Source organism: Macaca fascicularis, chromosome 18 (genome assembly GCF_037993035.2).
Source record: "Macaca fascicularis isolate 582-1 chromosome 18, T2T-MFA8v1.1".
Taxonomy (NCBI): domain Eukaryota; kingdom Metazoa; phylum Chordata; class Mammalia; order Primates; family Cercopithecidae; genus Macaca; species Macaca fascicularis.
Genome location: NC_088392.1, coordinates 69,476,196 through 69,500,164, shown reverse-complemented (window position 1 = coordinate 69,500,164; position 23,969 = coordinate 69,476,196). Strand labels below are relative to the sequence as shown.

The 23,969-nt window shown below is 45.0% G+C and overlaps 1 long non-coding RNA gene and 1 pseudogene across 1 annotated transcript; both read right to left on the bottom strand.

The window, feature by feature from the left end:
* Positions 1-204: 204 nt before the first annotated feature.
* LOC123570047 (uncharacterized) lies at positions 205-23,586 on the bottom strand. The gene is made up of 6 exons (XR_010582766.2): positions 23,421-23,586; positions 3,949-4,243; positions 3,048-3,157; positions 2,304-2,425; positions 675-825; positions 205-375 (listed from the first exon to the last, which is right to left on the bottom strand). It is a non-coding gene; the product is annotated as an uncharacterized lncRNA (long non-coding RNA).
* LOC135968188 (bolA-like protein 2 pseudogene) lies at positions 19,346-20,085 on the bottom strand (annotated as a pseudogene).
* Positions 23,587-23,969: the final 383 nt, after the last annotated feature.

Below are 23,969 nucleotides of genomic sequence, written 5' to 3'. Positions count from 1 at the left end.
ACTGCACTCCAGCCTGGGTGACAGACCAAGACTCTGCCTCAAATTAATAAATAAATAATATAAAGTTGTTGATCTTTTACCATATCATTTAACATGTATAAAGATAAAATATATTTTGTATATAAAATATGCATGAAATAAAATAGATTTATTTATTTATACATATACATACAAAATTTTTAGTGACATAAAACAATTTCTTACATTTCTTGACTCGTAGCTCGGCTGGGCATTTCCTCTGCTGGACTTGCTCATGTGGCTGCAGTCACCCAGAAGGTCATTTGGGCTGGAAGGTCCAAGAGGGACAAATTCCCACATGCAGTGAGTGGTTGGTACTGCTGTTGGCTGGGTGCCTCAGTTTCCCTCTGTTTCAGTCTCAGGGGAGGTTTCATAGAGGGAAGGTAAAAGCACAAAGCCTCTTAAGGTCTGGGCTCACACAACATCACTTCTGCCATGTTTTTTTGAAATTGGTTTTATTGAGGTGTAATTTACCATGAAATTCACTCATTTGAAGGGTACAATCCAATGATATTTTTAGTAAAACTACAGAGTTGTGCAACCATCACCACAATCCAGTTGTAGAACGTTTTCTTCACCCAAAAAGATCCCTCATGCCCATTAGTAGTTAATCTCCATTTCTACCCTCAGCTTCTGACAACAACTAATCTACTTACCATCTTTAGAGATTTGTCTTTTCTGGACAGTTCTTATAAATGGAAGCATTTAATATGTTGTCTTTTGCATCTGGATTCTGGCTTCTTTTACTTAGCATAATGTTTTTGAGGTTCATCCACATTGTAACATGCATCAGCAGTTTGTTTCTTTCTATGGCAGAGTAATATTTCATTATATGAACATATAACATTTTCTTTTTGTTTGTTTGACTCCCGAGTAGACTCCCGAGTAGCTGGGAGTATGCACCACCAAGCCCGGCTAATTTTGTATTTATAGTAGAGATGGGGTTTCTCCAGGTTGGTCAGGCTGGTCTCAAACTCCCAACCTCAGGTGATCTGCCTGCCTCAGCCTCCCAAAGTGCTGGGATTACAGGCATGAGGCTCTCTTCCCAGTCAGATCACATTTTCTTTATTCATCTACCAGTTGATGGACATTTGGATTGTTTCCAGTTTTTTGTCATTACAAATAATGCTACTCTGGGCCGGGCGTGGTGGTTCACGCCTGTAATCCCAGCACTTTGAGAGGCCAAGGCAGGTGGATCACCTGAGCTCAGGAGTTCAAGACCAGCCTGGCCAACGTGTGAAACCCCATCTCTATTAAAAATACAAACAAAAAAAAAGTTAGCTGGGTGTGGTGGCACATGCCTGTAAATCCCAGCTACTTGGGAGGCTGGGGCAGGAGAATCACTTGAACTCAGGAAGCGGAGGTTGCAGTGAGCTGAGATCTCACCACTGTACTCCAGCCTGGGTGACAGAGTGAGACTCCATCTCAAATAATGATAATAATCATAATAATAATAATGTTACTATGAGCATTCATATACAAGTCCTCACGTGCACATATATTTTCTCTTGGGTAGATACCTAGGAACGGAATTGCTGGATCACATACTGGAAACATTAATTGTTTTCCAGAGTGGCTGCGTTATTTTACATTCTCACCAGTAATGAACGTTAATCTAGTTTCTGTACATCATCTCATCTTTTTTATTCTAGAACAGACTCCATCTCCCCAATTATTTTCATGAAATTAAGTGTTTTAGGCAACCTGGCTAGTTGCATTGCATTAGGTGATGCAAAAATCATTGCCGTTTTTGCCATTACTTAGTTTTGGACTTGCTTATGTGGCAGTCATCTAGAAGGTCGTCTGGGCTGGAATGGCCACATAAGCAAGTCCAAAACTAAGTAATGGCAAAAACCTCAATTACTTTTATACCAACTAATACAATCTCCCACATTCCAGATTTGACTTTATTTCTTTGTGATATTGTTTGGCTTGTTTCTCTATCCCCTGTATTTCCAGGAACTGGAAGTAAGACCTAAAGACTTCATCTTATTCAGGTTAACATTTACATTAAGAGTCATATACTGCCTGATGGGTCCACTATTAGTAATTTTTAAATTGATTGCTGTATTGGGGTAGTAAAAGCCAGATGTCTCCATTTTAAAGGGTTTTTTGCCCTTTGAAATTAGCAAGTAACCCATGGGAAAATGCCATGCCTATTGCCAAAAAATAAGCCTAAAATAAAAACAGGAAAGGGTGTCTTAAGATAACTTACAAAATATTAAACCTGAAAATGACAATTGAAATTAAACATGGGACAGGGACTCAAAAATGAGGACTCATACCTATAGTGCCAGCTGCTCAGGAGGCTGTGGTGGGAGGATCACTTGAGCCCAAGAGTTGGAGGCCATGGTGAGCGATGATCATGCTACTGCACTCCAGCATAGGCGACAGAGCAAGATCCTGTCTAAATAATAATAATAGATTATTTTAAAGAACCATATGTGTACTTAGCATCTGTAAGGAATCAAGCAGTACAACTGAGTACTCATTTGGCCCTGAATTTTCTGACAACCAAAACATAAAGCAAAGATATTTAGTTAGAGGGCCAGGCGCAGTGGCTCACACCTGTAATCCCAGCATTTCTGGGAGGCTGAGGCAGGTGGATCACCTGAAGTCAGGAGTTCAAGACCAGCCTGGCCAATACGGTGAAACCCTGTCTGTACTAAAAATACAAAAATTAGCCGGGCATGGTGGCGGGCGCTTGTATTCCCAGCTACTCAGGAGGCTGAGGCAAGAGAATCGCTTGTACCCAGGAGGCGGAGGTTGCAGTGAGCCCAGATCACGCCTCTGCACTCCAGCCTGGGTGACACAGTGAAAGTCTGTCTCAAAAAAAAAAAAAAAAAAAAATATATATATATATATAAAGTTAGAGGGCTCGCTTCCAAATGGAATAAGGTACATGAATTGTTTCACAGAAGTGAACTGGACTTCAGCAGGAATTTCTCACAGGGATGCTTATATAATTACCTCGAATAAGGTAGTGGATAATTATTCTAATGAGTATGAAAGCCCAGACATTTGTGTACCTTCACCAAAGAACCAGTCCTCTGTATCTGAAAAGAACGACCTCCTCCACCAAACATCCAGTTTCATGAGGCGGACCCCAAAGAGTGAGAAAAGGAGATACCTGTCATTCCTGCGGGATCAATCAAAGCAGCTTTAGTGACTAGTAAAATGACAGATGTTACAAACAATTTCGCCGAACAGTGTTTTTTTGGTTACTTTTATATTGATATTTCTAAGGGAAATAGGATTACACATACGCACACACACATGCCCACAGAGAGAGAGAGCGAGAGTCAAAAATTATTTCTAGAATGGACACGGTGGCTCACGCCTATAATCCCAGCACTTTGGGAGACTGAGGCAGGTGGATCACCTGAGGTCAGGAGTTCAAGACAAGCCTGGCCAACATGGCAAAACCCCGTCTCTACTAAAAATACAAAAATTAGCCAGGCTTGGTGGCGCATGCCTATAATCCCAGTTACTAGGGAGGCTGAGGCAGGAGAATCACTTGAACTCAGGAGGCGGAGGTTGCAGTGAGCCAAGATCACGCCACTGCACTCCAACCTGGGTAACAGAACAAGACTCCGTCTCAAAAAAAAAAAAAAAAAAAATTATTCCTGGTCACCTAATATATTACAGTCAGATAACAGATACCGTAGAACACTAGACAAATATAACTCCCACAAATCTTCTTTCACATTAAAATTATTCCTTTCTCTCTCTTTCTCCCTCCCTCTCTCACCAGATGTCACAAGCAAACTTCTATCAAAAGCTGAGTTGCAACCAACTCGTAGTGGTGAGTGAGTAAATGTCAGTTTTCTGTGTTGTGAGTAGAGGAAAACACACGTCTTAGGCCCCAGACATGCAGACGGCAGGATTGCGAGTGTTGGGAAAATGGAGAAACGTGATTTATATTCTTACCAGAGACAAGCCTGTCCTGCTTCCTCAGGGGTGCCACCAGAACCAATTATTTCTCTCAAAAAACAGCTTTGGGTCCACTCAGAAACTCAAAGAGAAGGGCTTTGTTGATAAATCCGTATCATAAAACATGGGAGAAACACATTTGTCTTCAAAGTGCTGAAACTGTAGTTGTTAGAGTCCAGACAAACTGCATTTCAGCTTTATTGCTCACTAAGTAGCCTGGAGTTACTAAGGTCTCAAATTTTCTGCTTCCACGTCCTTGAAACAGGGATCGCATCTATCCCCCAGAGTCGTTCTGAAGGATAAAGAAGATAAAGTAAAGAAAGTGCCCAGCACAGTGTGAGCCATTCAAAGACTCCTGCACCTCAGCGCTCCCAGCGCCTTTCTTGCAGCCCAACGGGTGGAGCTTGTGCAGCAGGAAGACCTCAGGAGGCAAGACAGTGGCTCTTTGTGAAGAGCTGAGCAAGCCCTTGACATAAACTCTGCCAAAAGCTGGACTGGAGAAAGGTTTAGGACTGAGGGTAGCGGAGCTTTCCATGGCTTTCCCCATAAATATCTGCCATTTCACCTGCACGTCTTAGGGTAGATGGAACTTCTGCCGCCTAAGGAAAGCCCAATGCACAGTGCATTCCTAGTGCCAGAGCAAAGGGCAACAGAGCACGAGGGAGTCGCACACCTTCCACCGGCCCAGGCCCCAGCTCCGAGAAGACTTTGGCCATTTAGCCTGTGGCTGGGGCAGGCATGCAGGCCAAGCTGCCGCAAAAGTAGGAAGTGAAGGAGGAACGATGAAGTCTTTGGCACAGTAAACTCACTGATGAGTAAAACCTGCCTTGGTGGCCGGGCGCGGTGGCTCAAGCCTGTAATCCCAGCACTTTGGGAGGCCGAGACGGGCGGATCACGAGGTCGGGAGATCGAGACCATCCTGGCTAACATGGTGAAACCCCGTCTCTACTAAAAAATACAAAAAACTAGCCGGGCGAGGTGGCGGGCGCCTGTAGTCCCAGCTACTCGGGAGGCTGAGGCAGGAGAATGGCGTAAACCCGGGAGGCGGAGCTTGCAGTGAGCTGAGATCCGGCCACTGCACTCCAGCCTGGGCGGCAGAGCGAGACTCCGTCTCAAAAAAAAAACAAAAAAAAAAACCTGCCTTGGTGAATAGTCTGGGCTCACAATCAAACTAATCACTCGTCTTCCCAGAAGAAAGAGAGAGGGGGGCTGTACCTGCTTCCTCCAACACTGGCCAGAGTGGAGAGGAAGCAGAAGCCCTCATCTGTGAGCCGTGGTGGAAACTGGGTAGAAGGGCCTGACCCTAGCAGTCCCTTTGGCCATTAAAGGATTCCTGATTGCCTCAAAGCCCCTGGGTTTTCAGTACATTGTGTATTAGTGAGTTTATTAGAATTATTTAGTAATGCTGCCAGGCACGGTGGCTCACACCTGTAATCCCAGCACTTTGGGAGGCCAAGGCGGGTGGATCACCTGAGGTCAGGAGTTTGAGACCAGCCTGGCCAACATGGCGAAACCCTGTCTGTACTAAAAATACAAAAATTAGTCAGGTGTGGTGGCAGGCACCTGTAATCCCAGCTACTCAGGAGGCTGAAACAGGAGAATTGCTTGAACCAAGGAGGCAGAGGTTACATTGAGCTGAGATTGCACCACTGTACTCTAGCCTGGGCAACAGAGCAAGATCCCATCTCGAAAAATATATATATACAAAAATTAGCCAGGTGTGGTGGCGTGTGCCTGTTATCCCAGCTTACTCTGGAGGCTGAGGCATGAGAATCTCTTGAACCCAGGAGGCAGAGGTTGCAGTGAGCTCAGATCAGCCTGGTCAACATGGTGAAACTGCATCTCTACTAAAAATACAAAAATTAGCCGGGCATGGTCCTGGGCGCCTGTAATCCCAGCTACTAGGGAAGCTGTGGCAGGACAGTCGCTTGAACCCAGGAGGCGGAGGTTGCAGTGAGCTGACACCGTACTGTTGCACTCCAGCCTGGGCAACAAGAACGAAACTCTGTCTCCAAAAAAAAAAAAAAAAAAAGAATTATTTAGTAATGGAAAGTGCTAACTCTTTGGGGGTGGGAATAATTAGTATCGTTCTCTTAAAGGCTGAAACTTGTTTTATACATGCAGAAACTTTGGCAGAGTTCTTCGTTCCTCAAGGAGAGTGTCATTGGCACTTGGGAGGGGTGGGGGGACAATATTTGGTTGTGCCCAGATCCCATACTGGCAGAGAATTTAGCATCCCTGGTTCCAAGATACTAAAGGCCAGCTGTACCTCCCTATTCATTATGACAGCCAGAAAGGGCCCCTGTGTGGTTCCAAATGTCCCTTGGAGGGTTAACCCCCCACCTTACTGAGAATCACTGGCTGATGGGCAGATGCTCTTGCTAAAAATAGTTAATCAACAAGTATCAATTTATTTTTGTAGCGATTGGTTCATGATAAACAAGCCAAACATTTTCATATTTATTTTTCTGTTTGCTAAGTTAGCAAGAATAAGTACCACTTATGTAACAGTTTTACATATTTGATTAGCTAACACATAAAGCACTTAATATCGTGCTCAGCAAACTCTGAGCACTCAGACAGCTACAATTTTCCTTACTAGTACCATTATTAGTTATACTTGACTATTAAATATTCGTTAAATGGAAGACCAAAAGTAGCAATATTGTATACCATTTTGAACTTAAATTTCCCCTGAGAAGGATTATTTTTATCTTTTCCAATTCCTACATTACCACTCTCATCTCCCCAAGGCTCAATTTCCTTACCTATAAGGTAGGGATGCTAGTAATGACACTGTGGGGTGATTAGGAAGCTTAGCTGAGTTATGTGTGTGAAGGATCAATGAAATCAATGAATGATAGCATCTAAACATACTTCCTCGTAGGTTATCTTAAAAGGTATATAGGAAAAAAGGTGGAGATAGGGGAAAAAAAAAAAACAATCAAAAAAACTCTGCTTCAAACATTTTTATGTAATGAGGGTCCAACCAACGATACACATTAATATACATTAATGTACATTAATGTGTATCCCAGTCACCTGGGAAACTTGTTATAGTGCAGATTGTGACTCAGTAGTTCTGGTGGAGGGCACCTAAGATTCCCCATTTCTAACAAGCTTCTAGGAAGAGGTTTTAGAGTCCAACAGAGCAGGATTTGCACTTGATTCAATCAATAATTATGTGACAAGTTATATTTGAAACTGTTTCCATATGAGTAAAATGGTGATAATAATACACGTCTTACATAATCAGTATGATAATTATATAATACAGCATATGTAAAGCAATTAGCATATTGTAGGCACTCAGTATAAGTTCTGCTTTCCCACCCAGAAGAAAACTACTAGAGTTTTAAAAAGATTTATCAAAATAACAAAATTCCATTTCATTTTGGTTGGAAAAGTTACTCACGAGGTTAGAAAAATACCTACTTTTCCTTCACATTTTTATTATCATTATCTTACTCTTTGATTTAGTAATGATCAGACGCACTTTTGAAAAGCAACAATATTGAGGGACAGAATGTATTTTACAAAGAAAAATGATCACTTTTAATTTGGTCTAAAATAGTTACCTCAAAATGAAATAGGTAAAGAATGACTGATTATTAAATTGCCGATTTCTTTTCAAAAAGTAGCCCTTCGATTCTGTATGTTAATTCACAGTGTTATCAGCTCACAACAATAAATTTGCTTGGCCAAATGGTTTTCATTTGAGTCAGGCCAGTATTCCCAGAAAAATCGTCCGTAGGTCCAGCCTCTGCACACCAGGATTCCTGTGGTTGAAGGTTAAAGCACCCCGGTGCCAATCCTAGTGCACATTTCCTAAAATTCTTCAGCAAGTTAATGAGGGCTTAAGAGGTCATCACATTTGTTCCAGAGATCTGAGAGTTCTACACGCACAGCAGAAAGAAGTATGTGCACATTAAAGCAGGCCAAATGGGACTAACCAGAAACATGGACCAGGAGAAATAACATCTTCCTGATGTTAGGAAAGGTCAGCTCGGCCATCCCCGTCACTTACTTTGCCAGAAGAGCGAATAAGAAAGTATCTAAAACTTCGGCTCGGGGTGTTGTTTGGTTTGGCTTGGTTTCCTAAAATTGTTCCTTTGTAAACAGATCTGATTAAAGCCCAAGAGGAAGTTGAGAGGGTCATGATTTTTGCATTTGCTGCCCCTCCTATCACATTTCAGAAGAGGAAGTTTAGTCAGGAGGAAATGAATTCCTGCCTGGTGCGGTGTCCCACAGCTGTAATCCCGACACTTTGGGAGGTCAAGGCAGGAGGATGCCTTGAGCCCAGGAGTTCAAGAACAGCCTGGGCAACATAGCAAGACCTCATCACTAAAAAATAAATAAATAAAATATAAAATAAATAAGAACCTCATCACTTGCCCAGGGAGCTTGAAAGAAAGTGATTCCACAGTGGCCGCATTACTGTTACAACCAGGGTGAGAGAGGCCTTGGTCTCACCTGGACTGGTGGACAACATTTGTAAAATGGAGAGACGAGAGGAAGAAATAAAAAGTCATCCAGACGTACATGGTGATCTGACTGCTGGAATGAAATTAAGTAAGGGTTAAAATCTACTGAAAGAGCTGGATCGGGCCAGGTGCAGTAGCTCACGCCTGTAATCCCAGCACTTTGGGAGGCCGAAGTGGTCAGATCACTTGAGGTCAGGAGTTCGAGACCAACCTAGCCAACGTGGTGAAGCCCTGTCTCTACTAAAAATAACAATATAAAAAAAATTAGCCCAGAGTGGTGGCAGGTGCCTGTAATCCCAGTTACCCGGGAGGCTGAGGCAGGAGAATCGCTTAAATCCAGGAGGCAGCAGAGGTTGCAGTGAGCTGAGATCACACCCCTGCATTCCAGTCTGGGTGACAGAGCGAGACTCTGTCTCAAAAAAAAGAAAAAAGACATGGATGATTCACAAAGGCAAATCTAAGGAGGAATTAATTCAAAAGGCTAAGTGGCTGGAGAGAGCTGTCAAAGAGCATGTCAAAGAAGTTCAGAGTTCATACAGATTTCCCACTTTGAGTATTCAAATAGAAATTGACAAGAAAACATTCACTGGGAAATTTGACGGGGATCACATGACCCGAGGGAACTAATGTTACCAGGCAGTTTTCTGCTGAGGAGTCTCATTAGAAGCCATCCTAGGATAGATTGATAGGAAATTCCATGACAGGGAAAAAAATGCAAAAAAAAAAATTTAGAAAAAATGCCCAAAATACAAACTACTACTTCTTGCAAGTTGAAACGTAGCAAGAAACAGCATTCCCTGTGTTTTGTGAGCTCTGTGCTTATAGTCAGGTTTCGATTTTTCAAAAGAAATCTGAGAGTTAGAACCACAGCAATTTATCACAGCAAACAAGGTGTGAAATGAGGCTGCAGATATAGGTTGGAGGCAGGTCCTGCCCATGTAAAGAATTTCAGTTTTACTCTACATACGACTGGAAGATTTTTAAATGTTAGGACTGCTTGGTTATTTTCTTTTTTTTTTTTTTGAGATGGAGTTTTGCTCTTGTTGCCCAGACTGGAGTACAGTGACTGGTACATATTAGGCTTTCATAAAATATTTCACGAATGAACGAAAGGGAGTAACGTAGCTGCAGGACAGGTTTTTTTTTCGGGGGGCGGGGGTGGTGGTTGTTGTTGTTGTTGTTGTTTGAGACAGATTCTCCACCTGTCGCCAGGCTGGAGTGCAGTGGAGCGATCTGAGCTCACTGCAACTTCCAACTCCCCGGTTCAAGCAATTCTCCTGCCTCAGTCTCCCAAGTAACTGGGATTACAGGCACATACCACTATGCCTGACTAATTTTTGTATTTTTAGTAGAGACGGGGTTTCACCACGTTGGCCAGGATGGTCTCGATCTCCCGACCTTGTGATCCGTCCACCTCGGCCTCCCAAAGTGCTGGGATTACAGGCATGAGCCACCGCGCCCGGCCAGGCTACCTTTATACTAGAAAATAATGAAGCAGCCCAGGCACGGTGGCTCACGCCTGTAATCCCAGCACTTTGGGAGGCGGAGGCGGGTGGATCACCTGAGGTCGGGAATTTGAGACCAGTCTGACCAACATGGAGAAATCTCGTCTCTACTAAAAATACAAAATTAGCCAGGAGTGGTGGCTCATGTCTGTAGTCCCAGCTACTGGGGAGGCTGAGGCAGGAGAATCGCTTGAACCAGGGAGTCAGAGGTTGCAGTGAGCCGAGATCGTGCCATTGCACTCCAGCCTGGGCAACGAGAGTAAAACTCCATCTAAAACAAAAACGAAAACAAAAACCTGTCTTGCAGCTACATTACTCCCTTTCAGCATTCACTAAATATTTTGTGAAAGCCTAATATGTACCAGTCACTGTTCTAGGCTGTGAAAATAAACTGCTGGACAAGACACACAGGGCCACATCCACTGCTACCCTGGATGGTGTCTTCAGACAATGTTTTTAAAGACAGCCCTTCTGGTCGGAAAGTGGAGGCAGACTAGATTTGAGCCCATGCACCCACCTCAGCTAGGTGTCCTTGCACAGGGCACGACCTGTACAAATATTTATATGTGCCTGAACAAATGACTTCAAGGGACATATGTTTCGATAGGAGCAGATAGACTACAACCAAGCAAAACGCAAGATAACTATAAAGGCTGATGTGATCAGGAAAAACTACAGGAGAAAGAATTTCATAGGTAGGATGGTCAATAAAGTTTCTCTAAGGAGATGGCAATTCAGCTGAGACAAGAAGTACAAGAAGAAGGCCGGGCGCGGTGGCTCAAGCCTGTAATCCCAGCACTTTGGGAGGCCGAAACGGGCGGATCACGAGGTCAGGAGATCGAGACCATCCTGGCTAACACGGTGAAACCCTGTCTCTACTAAAAATACAAAAAAATTGCCGGGCGCGGTGGCTCACGCCTGTAATCCCAGCACTTTGGGAGGCCGAGGCGGGCGGATCACAAGGTCAGGAGATCGAGACCACGGTGAAACCCCGTCTCTACTAAAAATACAAAAAATTAGCCGGGCGCGGTTGTGGGCGCCTGTAGTCCCAGCTACTCGGGAGGCTGAGGCAGGAGAATGGCGTGAACCCGGGAGGCGGAGCTTGCAGTGAGCCGAGATCGCGCCACTGCACTCCAGCCTGGGCGACAGAGCGAGACTCCATATCAAAAAAAAAAAAAAAAAAAAAAAAGTACAAGAAGAAGTCAGCTGTAAAATAAGCAATGAAAAGTATATTCTGGTAAATGAGAAGAGCCCGTGCAATGGCCTTGGAGCAGGAATGAGTCTGACATCTTTGAGGAACAGAAAGGAGGATGGTGTGGCTGGAGAGCCCTGACCAAGTAGAATAGCAATATGGGATGAAGCTGGAAGTAGGTAAAATTCCCGTGTTATGTGGGTGTTGATAAATTGCAGGGCCTATGGGACGTGAATTTAGAGATGTCCAGTGGGCATGGGTGTCGAATGGCAGTGCACACAGTGACTTCACATGCATCAGCATAAAAATGTCATTGAATCCCTGGGTGAGAATAATACTCCCTAGGGAAATAAGGACTGTGGACAGCACCTTCAGGAAGGTAAAACTTCAAGAGCCATGATAGAGGAGAGTCAGTATAATATCAGAGAGTAAGAGCTCAACCTCTGAACACCAGTGTCTCTGGGTTTGAATCTGTTCCTTTTTGTAGAACATGGACAAACTATTTAACTTCTCTGAGTCATGGGCTCATCATGTAAAATGGAAATTTAAACTACCGATGTCATGAAGTCATTCAGAGGATTACACTGTAAAATGTATGCAAACTATTACAGTGCCTGGCACTTAGGAGGGGCTCAGTAAATGGCAAACAAGAACTCACACAAACACACAAATACACACTCCCATTTTCAAAAAAAAAAAAAACAGAAAAAGGGACTTTTAAAGAGGAAGAATGAGAGTCTGGAGAATAGTGTCACTGAAGCCAATTGAAGAGAGAGTCAAAAGATGAAGATTCACTAAATACTTCATCATTCACTAAATATTTTGTGAAAGCTTTATATGTACCAGTCACTGTTCTAGGCTGTGAAAATAAACTGCTGGACAAGACACACAGGGCCACATCCACTGCTACCCTGGATGGTGTCTTCAGACAATGTTTTTAAAGACAGGTGGCCCACACCTGTAAGCCCAGCACTTTGGGAGGCCAAGGTAGGAGAATTGCTTGAGCCCAGGAGGTTGAGACTATGAACCCTGAACTCCTGGACTCAAGAGATCCTCCTAATTCAGCTTCCCGAGGATGTGGGACTACAGGCATGCACTGCCACACCTGGCTAATTTTTTTTTTTTTTTTTTTTTGTTGGTAGATGTGGGATCTCCCTATCTTGCCCAGTTCATCTCAAACTGCTGGGTTCAATGGATCCTCCTGCCTCAGTCTCCCAAAGTGCTGGGATTACAGGCATGAGCCACCACACCTAGCTGATAGTTTTTAATCCACAAGTTTCTCATAAAGAAAATGAAATGACCATAAATGTAAAGGAACTGAGCTCTTGCAAGGAGTTTTTGAAGCTAGCTCTTTGGAGTGTACATTTTTAGTCTGAAACTTTTCTGGAAAAAAAAAAAAGTAGGAGTTAAACAAAGGGAGTGGGTATTTGTAGTCCAAAGCCAGAGGCATTGTTATCTCTTTCCTTGAGGGTTCAAGGACTAACACAATGACAGAAAAACTCCCTCCCAGTTCCGCTCTATTATCATTTTATGTCATTTGTTTTGTGACAGAGCCTTTGTTGCAGACACCCTCTATGCCCATGGATAGGAAATTAATAATCCAAGGCCATTTTCAGAATTTTTTGTTCCAGTAACCCTTCTGAATCATACACCTGGCTCTCCAATATTACCAATCAGCCATTTTTAAAATTATTTAGAGATAAAAGAGGCTGTCGTGGCTCATTGTAGAGTGACCCTGACTTCATCTCCATTCAACAAGTGCTGGGATGTAAACAGCACACACATCAGATCAGTTTTATCACTATTCTGGGAAACACATGAGATAGGCCTGAATATGAAAATGAAGTCATTTTCAAGGTCACTATTTCAATAAAGGAAAATCTAATTGAAGTCAGCTGATTGTAAGTAAGTTTTGACTAATTGTATCAGCCTTCTCTCTCCAACAGGCTGCATATGCCATAAATTATTCACGTATGTGGATGAGTTATTCTGATTTTCATGATGAGATTCTGGCTACTATGCCATGTTCAGCTCATCCTGAATTTATTCTAACAAAAGAGCTCTCTTACCCTGGATAGGGCACCCTGTCCCCTGGAGAGACTGTTCTCTGATGTAAATAGAAGCTCATCTGGCAAGCTGCCTGGGCTCCCACGTCCCGCTGAGCCCGCTAACAGCACTGCCAGTTTTGACCACAAGGTGGCGCCCGCAGAGCTCCACAGACGCTGCACAGCTGTAAACTCCACTCCAGCCCTCAGGGAAGGCAGCTCAGAAAGAGCTAGGGCAGCCCGCCCATTTCCCAAAACGAGCACTGAGAACCCAAGAAGGTGAGGACCTAGCCCAAACTACACTGCTAGTTTGGAGGAGACAGAACCATGCCTCCTGATATGGTTTGGCTGTGTCCTCACCCAAACCTCATCTTGAATTGTAGCTCCCAGAATTCCCAGGTGTTGCGGGAGGGACCCGGTGGGAGACAATTGAATCATGGGGGTCGGTTTCCCCCGTACTGTTCTCCTGGTAGTGAATAAGTCTCACGAGATCTGACGGTTTTATAAGAAGGTTCCCCTGCCTCTTGGCTCTCTCTGGTCTGCCCGCCGCGTAAGACGTGTCTCCTCAGCTACGTGGAACTGTAAGTCCATTAAACCTCTTTTTCTTTATGAATTACCCAGTTTCGGGTATGTCTTTATCAGCAGCGTGAAAACGGACTAATACACCTCCTCACTGTAAAACCCGAGTTCATCCGGCCAAACCAAAGTGGTTTTCAAACCAGAAACAAAAAAACAAGCAACACCACTTTTTTTAGTGAAATTTTGTTGATAAAATATACTTTTTTCACTGCCCCCATCCACCCCACCCAGGTCCCCACGTCTTAACAAATGAAAATGGAGTCGCCCTGATTGAAAGAATCATTCCTGAGGCATCGCTGAAGAATCACCAGGTTCCTCAGAAGAGTTTGAAAATGGGCCGGGCGCGGTGGCTCACGCCTGTAATCCCAGCACTTTGGGAGGCCCAAGGCGGGTGGATTGCTTGAGGCCAGGAGTTTGAGACCAGCCTGGCCAACATGGTGAAACCCCATCTCTACTAAAAATACAAAAATTAGCCAGGTGCCTGTGATACCAGCTACTGGGGAGACTAAGGCAGGAGAATTACTTGAACTTGGGAGGTGGAGGTTGCAGTGAGCCAAGGTCCCGCCACTGCACTCCAGCCTGGGCAACAGAGGGAGACTCTGTCTCAAAAAAAAAAAGAAGAAAATGATTGATGGAGTGGAATAAACTCTGAGCCAGGAGCCCTCAAACGTGCTTGTCGTATTGACGTTCTCTCTCTGGTCATAATTCTCTTCCCTGTTGCATTTCCACCACCTCCACAGCCTCTAAATCTCCCATGGACTCTGCCAGGGTTCAGACACCTGATGTCCCCCTGACCTCTGAGTTTACGAACCCTGACCTGGACCACAGTTGAACCATGTGGCCACAGTCATAGGATCACTTGAAATTCTCCAGCCCCTGGCCCTTCTGCCCCACCTCCCTGGCTAATGCCTTGCCTTGGCTTCTTCCTGTTGCTGAGTTCTGCTAAGAAAATAAAATAGTCACTAGTTGGTTATGTTACAAAATTAATGGTTTCCAGCTTTAGCTGGGCCGCTGACACTATGAACACCGCTTTGCAGCTCTAGTGGGTTCCTTTTTCCATGCCTCACAGAGATGACCTGGCCATCCAACCCACTCCTTGCCTCTATCACTGTTAACACAAAACTGAGTGCTCACTGCATGCCAGATATTGTTCCAAAAACATCATAGGGACTAACTCCTTTAACCTTTGCAACAGTCCTACAGGGCAGAAAAAAAATCCCCACTTTACAGATGAGAATCAGAAGAACAGAGATCAAAGGACTGAGAATGTGAGCCTAGGTCATCTGGCTGTAAAACCTATGTTCTTGGTCACCAGTGCCATGGGGCTCTGGTGACTGTGCCCGAAGTGCCATTTAGAAAATAGCTCTTTTGGCCGGGCCCAGTGGCTCATGCTTGTAATCCCAGCATTTTGGGAGGCTGAGGCAGGTGAATAACCTGAGGTCAGGAGTTTGAGACCAGCGCAGCCAATATGGTGAAACCCCATCTCCACTAAAAATACAAAAATTAGCTGGGCACAGTGATACCCACCTGTAATCCCAGCTACTTGGGAGGCTAAGCCAGGAGAATCACTTGAACCCGGGAGGCGGAGGTTGCAGAGTGGAGACCACACCATTGCACTCCAACCTGGGCAACAAGAGCAAAACTTTGTCTCAAAAAAAAAAAAAAGGCCGGGCGCGGTGGCTCATGCCTGTAATCCCCGCACTTCAGGAGGCCAAGGCAGGCAGATTACGAGGTCAGGAGATCGAGACCATCCTGGCTAACACAGTGAAACCCCATCTCTACTAAAGAATACAAAAAATTAGCCGGGCGTAGTGGCGAGCACCTATAGTCCCAGCTACTCGGGAGGTTGAGGCAGGAGAATGGCGTGAACCCGGGAGGCGGAGGTTGCAGTGAGCCGAGATTGCGCCACTGCACTCCAGCCTGGGCAACAGAGCAAGACTCCATCTCAAAAAAAAAAAAGAAAGAAAAAGAAAATAGAAGTTCTCAGACATCAAGTCCCTCTATTTCCATTCCTTCTACCTAATTGTTTAACCGTATCTCCATCCATCCTTTAAACCTTCCCATTCTACCCGTAATTTTGCTTCCAATTTCTCCAGAGTTCAGAGGACTTGCTCACCAATGATTCGTCCCTCATTCTTCTACTGCTGTATTGAGGGTTCTGATAAAACCTTGTTTGCCAGACCAAGTGGCTCTCTCTGGTCCTCGTCCTTCCAAACCTCAGAGGTGCTTTGTCACTGCTATTTTCCTCTGTCTCAGCCTCTCCTCCTGCAGCCCACAAGATGCTATTCCCCTCCCATCTTCTACTTCTACAACAGGCATTCTCACTTGCTGTTTCTGGTGCAGATGTTTGGCGCCTTCCTCAGACCACGTAGGTCAGAATTGCTAGCTGCCTAGCCCGGGCATTCGCAGGTTTTCAAAGCTCCAAAAGTGTTTTTTTGTTGTTGTTGTTGTTGTTGTTTGAGACAGAGTCTTGCTCTGTCACCCAGGCTGGAGTGCAGTGCCACAATCTTGGCTCACTGCAACCTCCGCTTCAAGTGATTCTCCTGCCTCAGCCTCTCGAGTAGCTGGGATTACAGGCGTGCGCCATAATGCCTGGCTAATTTTTGTATTTTTAGTAGAGACAGGTTTCACCACGTTGGCCAGGCTGATCTCAAACTCCTGAGCTCAAGTGATCTGCCCACCTCAGCCTCCCAAAGTGCTATGATTACAGGCATAAGCCACTGTGCCCAACCTCAGATCAATGGTTCTTAAACCTGATTGAGCAGCAAAATCACTTGTGGAGGCCGGGTGTGGTGGCTCATGCCTGTAATCCCAGCACTTTGGGAGGCCAAGGCAGGCAGATCACTTGAGCTCAGGAGTTCAAGGCCAATTTGGGCAACATGACGCAACTCCATCTCTGCAAAAATTAGCCGGTGTGGTGGCGTGTGCCTGTAGTCTCAGCTACTCAGAAAGCTGAGGTGGAAGGATCACTTGAGCTGGGAGGCAGAGGTTGCAGTGAGCCAAGATTGCACCACTGGACTTCATCATGGGCAACAGAACCAGACCTTGACTCAGGGAAAAAAAAAAAAAAAAAAAAAGAACCACTGATCTGAATAAGCCAGACACTGACAATAAATTCTGTATGATTCCACTCATATGAGGTACTAGAATAGTCAAATTCACAGAGACAGAAGTAGAGTAATAGTTGCCAGTGTAAACTAAAAATAAAATTCTAAGCCCCTCAACTGACTAAATGAACCTGCTCTTAGCCAAGGGAACCCCAGAGAAACCTTTTTTTCTTTTTTTCGAGATGAAGTTTCACTCTTGTTGCCCAGGCTGGAGTACAATGGCGTGATCTCAGCTTACTGCAAATTCCACCTTCCAGGTTCAAGCGATTCTCCTGCCTTAGCCTCCAGAGTAGCTGGGATTACAGGCATGTGCCACCACACCTGGCTAATTTTGTGTTTTTAGTAAAGACGAGGTTTCACCTGTTGGCCAGGGTGATCTCAAACTCCCAACCTCAGGTGATCCACCCACCTCGGCCTCCCAAAGTGGTGGGATTACAGGCGGGAGCCACCATGCCCGGTGAGAAACCTAAAAAACTGAGTTCCTAGCCATGACAGAATGGGAGGGCAGGCACACCTCATTATATCCCTTCCCTTTTGCAGTTTAGGCACAAAATCTGACCAGCATTGATGTTAAAATGGAGCTCATAATCCTGACACAATGGACTTTTTGTGGCAATAAGATAGCACATTATAAACAGGACCTAAGGCCATGCCAGGCAAGGAGTAAATCATGTACTCCCTAGAATTAAAGAATAAACTACATTCTCATTGCCATCAGGGTTTTCTTTTTCTCTAGCAACTAAACAAGCACTGGCCTTGAGATGAGCAATGCTGAAGCAGTTGCAGCTCAGCCACCATCAGACACTTAGACTGATTCCCCATTCCACCAGCCATCACTGCAGCTTTAACTGGACCAGAGACTGAGTTCTGTAACTTTCTCCTGGTAAGAGGCCACCAACTGTGGACTGGTTCTGGCCAGTTTACAGAAGCTGTGCACTTGAGAGGCTCCATGTCCCTGCTTCACCTTTTGATGTATAGGCCCTAATTGTAATATATTTAAATGTTAAGTCTCCGCTCCAAAGTGAACATGGGTCACATGTAACATGCACGTCTGCTTATCACACATGCTTCAGGACCCCCTTCATGAACATTCATAGCTCCTCCTGTAACCTGTTGAATATGTATGTTTGGCCAACCCCCTCAGCATAATTCCTGTCTCCCTTGAAGAGCCGGTCTTTCAGCCTCTCCTGGAGGCTACACTTCCCAACCTGTCAGAACGGCCACCTTGCAGGCTGTAATCCTTTATTTAAAAAAAAAAAAAAAAGTCTCTTCTAAATTTTTTTTTTTTTTTGAGACAGAGTCTCACTCTGTCGCCCAGGCTGGACTGCAGTGGCGCAATCTCGGCTCACTGCAAGCTCCGCCTCCCAGGTTCACGCCATTCTCCTGCCTCAGCCTCCTGAGTACCTGCAACTACAGGTGCCCGCCACCACGCCCAGCTAATTTTTTTTGTATTTTTAGTAGAGACGGGGTTTCACCATGTTAGCCAGGATGGTCTCGATCTCCTGACCTCATGATCCGCCTGCCTCAGCCTCCCAAAGTGCTGGGATTTACAGACGTGAGCCACCATGCCCGGCATTTTTTGTTTGTTTGTTTGTTTGTTTTTTAAGATAGGATCTTGCTCTGTCACCCAGGCTGTAGTGCAGTGCAATCATAATTTACTGCAGCTTTGAAATCTTGGGTTCAAGCAATCAATCCTCCTACCTCAGCCTCCTGAGTAGTTGGGACTACAGGCACACGCCACCCAGCTATTTTTATTTTATTTTTTGTAGAAATGGGGGTCTTTCTGTTTTGCTTAGGCTGACCTCAAAATCCTGGGCTCAAGCCATCGTCCCACCTCAGCCTCCCAAAGTGCTGGGATTAGAGGTGTGAGCCACCACACCCAGCCCTCCTTTCTAAATGTACAGATCCTGTGCTTTTTCAGTTGGCCCCAGGGACCTGCAGGTTTCTTTGCCATCACTATTTCCTCTGCCTGAAATGAACTCTTCCACCTTCTTTCCTAGCTAATTACTGCTTATCCCTTTGGCTCAGCTCAGGGCTGGAGCTGGACTAAGTGGACACTCTGCATTCCCTCTCTCTCCGGAATCTCATTTGTTCCACAGCTTCCACTCTTACCTACATGTTATTGATTCCCAAATCTATCTCCAGCCCTGGCAGTGCTCCTGAGTTCTGCCTCCCATTCACACTTCCACTGGCTTTCCCTCAGACATCTCAAACCCAACATACCCAACACTGAAGTAATCATTTCCCCCTTTGCTATCCTGCTTTTTCTCCTGTTTTCTATTTCAGAGACTAGCATCATCATGTATTGTCTGTGTCTAGTACTTAGAACAGTGCCTAATAGCTATAGTTTTATCTTTTCCAGAATGTCATATAAATACAATATACAGCCTTCTGGCCTGTGGCTCATGCCTGTGATCCCAGCACTTTGGGAGGCTGAGGTGGGTGGATCACCTGAGATCAGGAGTTTAAGACCAGCCTGGCCAACATGGTGAAACCCCGTCTCTACAAAAAATACAAAAAATACCTGGGTGTGGTAGCAGGTGCCTGTAATACCAACTGCTCGGGAGGCTAAGGCAAGAGAATCACTTGAACCCAGGAGGCAGAGGTTGCAGTGAGCCAAGATCACACCATTGCACTCCAGCCTGGGCAACAGAGTGAGACTCCATCTCAAAAAAAAGAAAAAAGAAAAGTTCCAGAAATAAACAACTCCTAAGTTTCCCGCGCTGTTCTGATAACCGTGATGAAATCTCTTGCTGTCCTGTTTCATCCTGCTTGGGGCTGGTTGTGAATCATCCCTTTGTCCAGTGTCTCCGTGCCGTCTATACTACCTGCCCATCAATCACTTAGTAGCTGGCCCAGTTATCAGATCAACTGTCATGGTTCTGAAGTGTGTGTGCTCATTTAAAGTTTTTTGGGGGGTTTTTTTGGTCCAGATTTATAATTTAATGACTGTGCAGGATCCAGTCCCTCATTTCTGCTGCTCACGGGCCCACTGCTCTGGGGTCAGGGTTTTCTGTTCAAAAGCATGGGTGTGCGAGAGTTCTTCTGCTAGGCACGCATTCACCAGCCGGTGCCTCTGAAGCAGCGGCTTCCCCTCGAACTTGGCTGACACCACCAGGAAGCTACAGGCGCAACGGTTGAAGGTCGTGTCCTCCACCTCCACGTGCTCCACCTCCGGGTCCGCTGCAGCATCTCCTGGAGGTAATTGGCGCTGAGTTCCATGGGGGTAGTCCAGCTGGGGTGCCAGTCCAGCTGGGGTGCCAGTCCAGCGGGGACAGAACCTCAGCTCGGACCCCGGCCACGCTGCTTTGCGCCCTTACGGGAGTCACTTCCCTCACTTAAGCTTTATTTGACTTAATGATGGCCTCAAAGCACAAGGGTAGGAATGCTGGCATATTGTTATAATTGTTCTATTTATCATTAGTTATTGTTGATCTCTTCTGTGCCTCATTTGTAAATTAACTTTTATCATAGGGATATGCCTGTGTCTATAGCTACAAAAAAAACCCAGTATCTATAGAGTTTGGTACTATAGTGATTTCAGGCATCCACTGGGGATCTCAGAATGTATTCTGAACAGATAAGGAGGGACTGCTGTATTATTATATGGAGGTTAACCATACTATTAGCAATAGAATTATAATAAAAACTTTCAAAAACACGGCGAAGCTGGTAATAATGTGCCTGACATCCTACAGCACCTCCATATTGTCAACAGAGTCACACTCTAAAATATTTGAAAAGATTTATTCTGAGCCAAATATGAGTGGCTATGGCCCATGAGACAGCCCTCAGGAGGTCCTGAGAACATGTGCCCAAGGTGGTTGGGGTGCAGCTTGGTTTTATACATTTTAGAGAGGCATGAGACATCAATCAAATACATTTAAGAAATACATGGGATTGGTCCAGAAAGGTGGGACAACACGAAGCTGGGCCTTCCAGGCTATAGGTGAATTTGAACATTTTCTGGTTGACAATGAGTTGACTTTGAAGACCTGGGATTGGCCTGGGCACAGTGGCTTATGCCTGTAATCCCAGCACTTTGAGAGGCCTCAGGGTGGATCACCTGAGGTCAGGAGTTCGAGACCAAGCTGACCAACACAGTGAAACCCCGTCTCTACTAAAAATACAAAAATTAGCTGGGCATGGTGGCGGGCGCCTGTAATCCCAGCTACTCGGGAGGCTGAGGCAGGAGAATCACTTGAGCCCGGGAGATGGAGGTTACAGTGAGCTGAGATCATGCCACTGCACTCCCGCCTGGGTGACAGAGCTAGACTCTGTCACAAAAAAAAAAAAAAAAAAAAAAAAAGGCCTGGGATTGATAGAAAAGAAATGTTCAGGTTAAGATAAAGATTGTGAGCCGGGCGCAGTGGTTCACCCCTGTAATCCCAGCACATTGGGAGGCCAAGATGGGCAAATCACGAGGTCAGGAGATCGAGACCATCCTGTCTAACATGGTGAAACCCCGTCTCTACTAAAAATACAAAAAAATTAGCCAAGTGTGGTGGCAGGCGCCTGTAGTCCCAGCTACCAGGAGGCTGAGGCAGGAGAATGGCGTGAACCCGGCAGGTGGAGCTCGCAGTGAGCCGAGATTGGGCCACCACACTGCAGCCTGGGCTACAGAGCAAGACTCCATCTCAGAAAAAAAGAAGATTGTGGAGACCAAAGTTCTTTTGAAGTCTTATAGTGGCTGCCCTTGGAGATAATAGGATGACAAATGTTTCCTATTCAGATTTTAGATAATCTCTTTAGGATTGGGAGGGTCTGGAAGAAAAAGATCAGGCTAAGTTAATAGAGATCCTTTACAGATGCAAACTTTCCCCCACAAAAAAATAGCTTTGCAGAGTCATTTCAAAATATAGCAAATAAACTTGTTTGGGGGTAAAATATTTTGCTTTCCTTACTTGTCTCCTAATGTTATGCCAGAGTCAGGTTGGAAAGTAAATCTGACTGGGTGTGGTGGTTCACGCCTATAATCCCAGCACTTTGGGAGGCTGAGGTGTGCGGATCAGTTGAGGTCAGAAGTTTGAAACCATCCTGGCCAGCATGGTGAAACCCATCTCCACTAAAAATGCAAAAATTAGGCCAGGCACAGTGGCTCATGCCTGTAATCCCAACACTTTGGGAGGCCGAGGTGGGCGGATCACTTGAGGTCAGAAGTTCAAGACCAGCCTGGCCAACATGGTGAAACCCTCTCTCTACTAAAAATACAAAAATCAGCCAGGTGCGGTGGCACACACCTGTAATCCCAGCTATTCGGGAGACTGAGGCAGGAGAATCGCTTGAACCCAGGAGACAGAAGTTGCAGTGAGCTGAGATCATGCCATTGCACTCCAGCCTGGGTGACAGATCGAGACCCTATCGCAAAAAAAAAAAAAAAAAAAAAAAAAATTACCATTGTTATTCTTTCTTTCTGATTGAATACTTTGTTTTTGGAAAATCTCAAATAAAAACTGTTTTCCAAAATAATAAAGCTAGAATATCCATTATGCTTGTTTCCTAGCTGCTCTGGCGGAAGCTTTAACAGAGGCACTGAGTGCTCCCAGAACAAATTCACAGGCTTCTCCACGTCCTCCTGGCTCCCTTACCACTGGGCTGGGGCCAGGTTACGAGTTCTAGTCAATAGGAAATAGCAGGGTGACATGTGTCAGTTCCAGGCCGAAGCAGTTAAAATCAAGTGTGCCTCCTCCATGCTTTTCTTACCCTGTCATGGCAGGTGAGAAGGTGCTAGGGATCGCCAAATGCAGGAAGCCTCGATCTCCAAGACATTGCTTGCAGAGAAGCCCAGCCAACCCGCATTAAACCTTCTGTGAGAAAAAAACTTCATTTTTTTAAGGCACTGAGATTGATTGCTATGGTAAGTGACCTAAAGATGACAATGTGGGAATCATTATTAGCTTCCCTGCCCATTAGAAGAGTCTGGTTCTGTGGGATCACTTTTTAAAACTCCAAAGTAGGCCGGGTGCGGGGGCTCACGCTTGTAATCCCAGGACTTTGGGAGGCCCAGGCGGGTGGATCATGAGGTCAGGAGTTCGACACCAGCCTGACCAACATGGTGATACCCCATCTCTACTAAAAATACAAAAATTAGCTGGTTGTGGTGGTGCATGCCTGTAATCCCAGCTACTCAGGAGGCTGAGGCAGGAGAAGGGCTTGAACCCGGGAGGCAGAGGTTGCAGTGAGCTGAGATCACGCCACTGTACTCCAGCCTGGGCGACACAGCAAGACTCTGTCTCAAAAAAAAAAAACCTCCAAAAACCTCCAAAGTGGCCATCACTAAATGCTAATAAACACTAGAGGGCACAATTGAGTTGTGGATAATTTTGGCCAGTATTGGAAATGAAACAAGGTATGGACTCCAGCAAAAATTAATGCAACAAATGGGTTGTAAAAATCATAAGCTTTGAAAACAATTGCTTTCTTTGTAAATCTGTTGGTTACCTTTCGCCCTTTGAGATAATTGAATTAAAGTAGACTTAACGCTTTAAATTTAATACAAAGCTAATACTGTATTCCAAAAATAAAGCATATATACATTTACAAATATGAACACTTACATCGAAGAATTAGTGGGGGTGTTCTCAGTATTGAGTCAGTTTCCATCTGAATTTTTCTTTCTTTAGATATTCCGGTCTTCCGGCAATGATGGTTTGGCCATGGAATTCATACTCATTCTAACCTGGCCACTTGAGAAAGCTGAAGTTTCTAAGGTTTTGTTATTGTAAGAGGTGACCAGATGTTCCAAACATCAAGCTATACAGGAAGCTCTCCACCCACTCCAAATGTCATGCTGAGTTCTCAACAGACTTCCCTTTCCCGTTTCCTTTTTCCCCTCTCTCTGATTTTTTTCTTCAAAGTCTATTCAAAAGCTGCTGCCAAAACCATCTTCCTCTATTGTTGTTCTGATGACATCATTCCCTTCCCCAGCTCTCCTTGTCTTTGGTCTCACGACCACAGTTTGCCTTCATTTCCTTGAACTGCCTCTGTGCCTGCCTCTGCCTCCATTCCCCCTTATTTCCTGCTGCTTCTCACCAACTGTGACGCAGGATTGTCACTGCTGATGTCCCAGTGCTGAGGTATCTATTACCTTCTAACAAAGAAGAGCA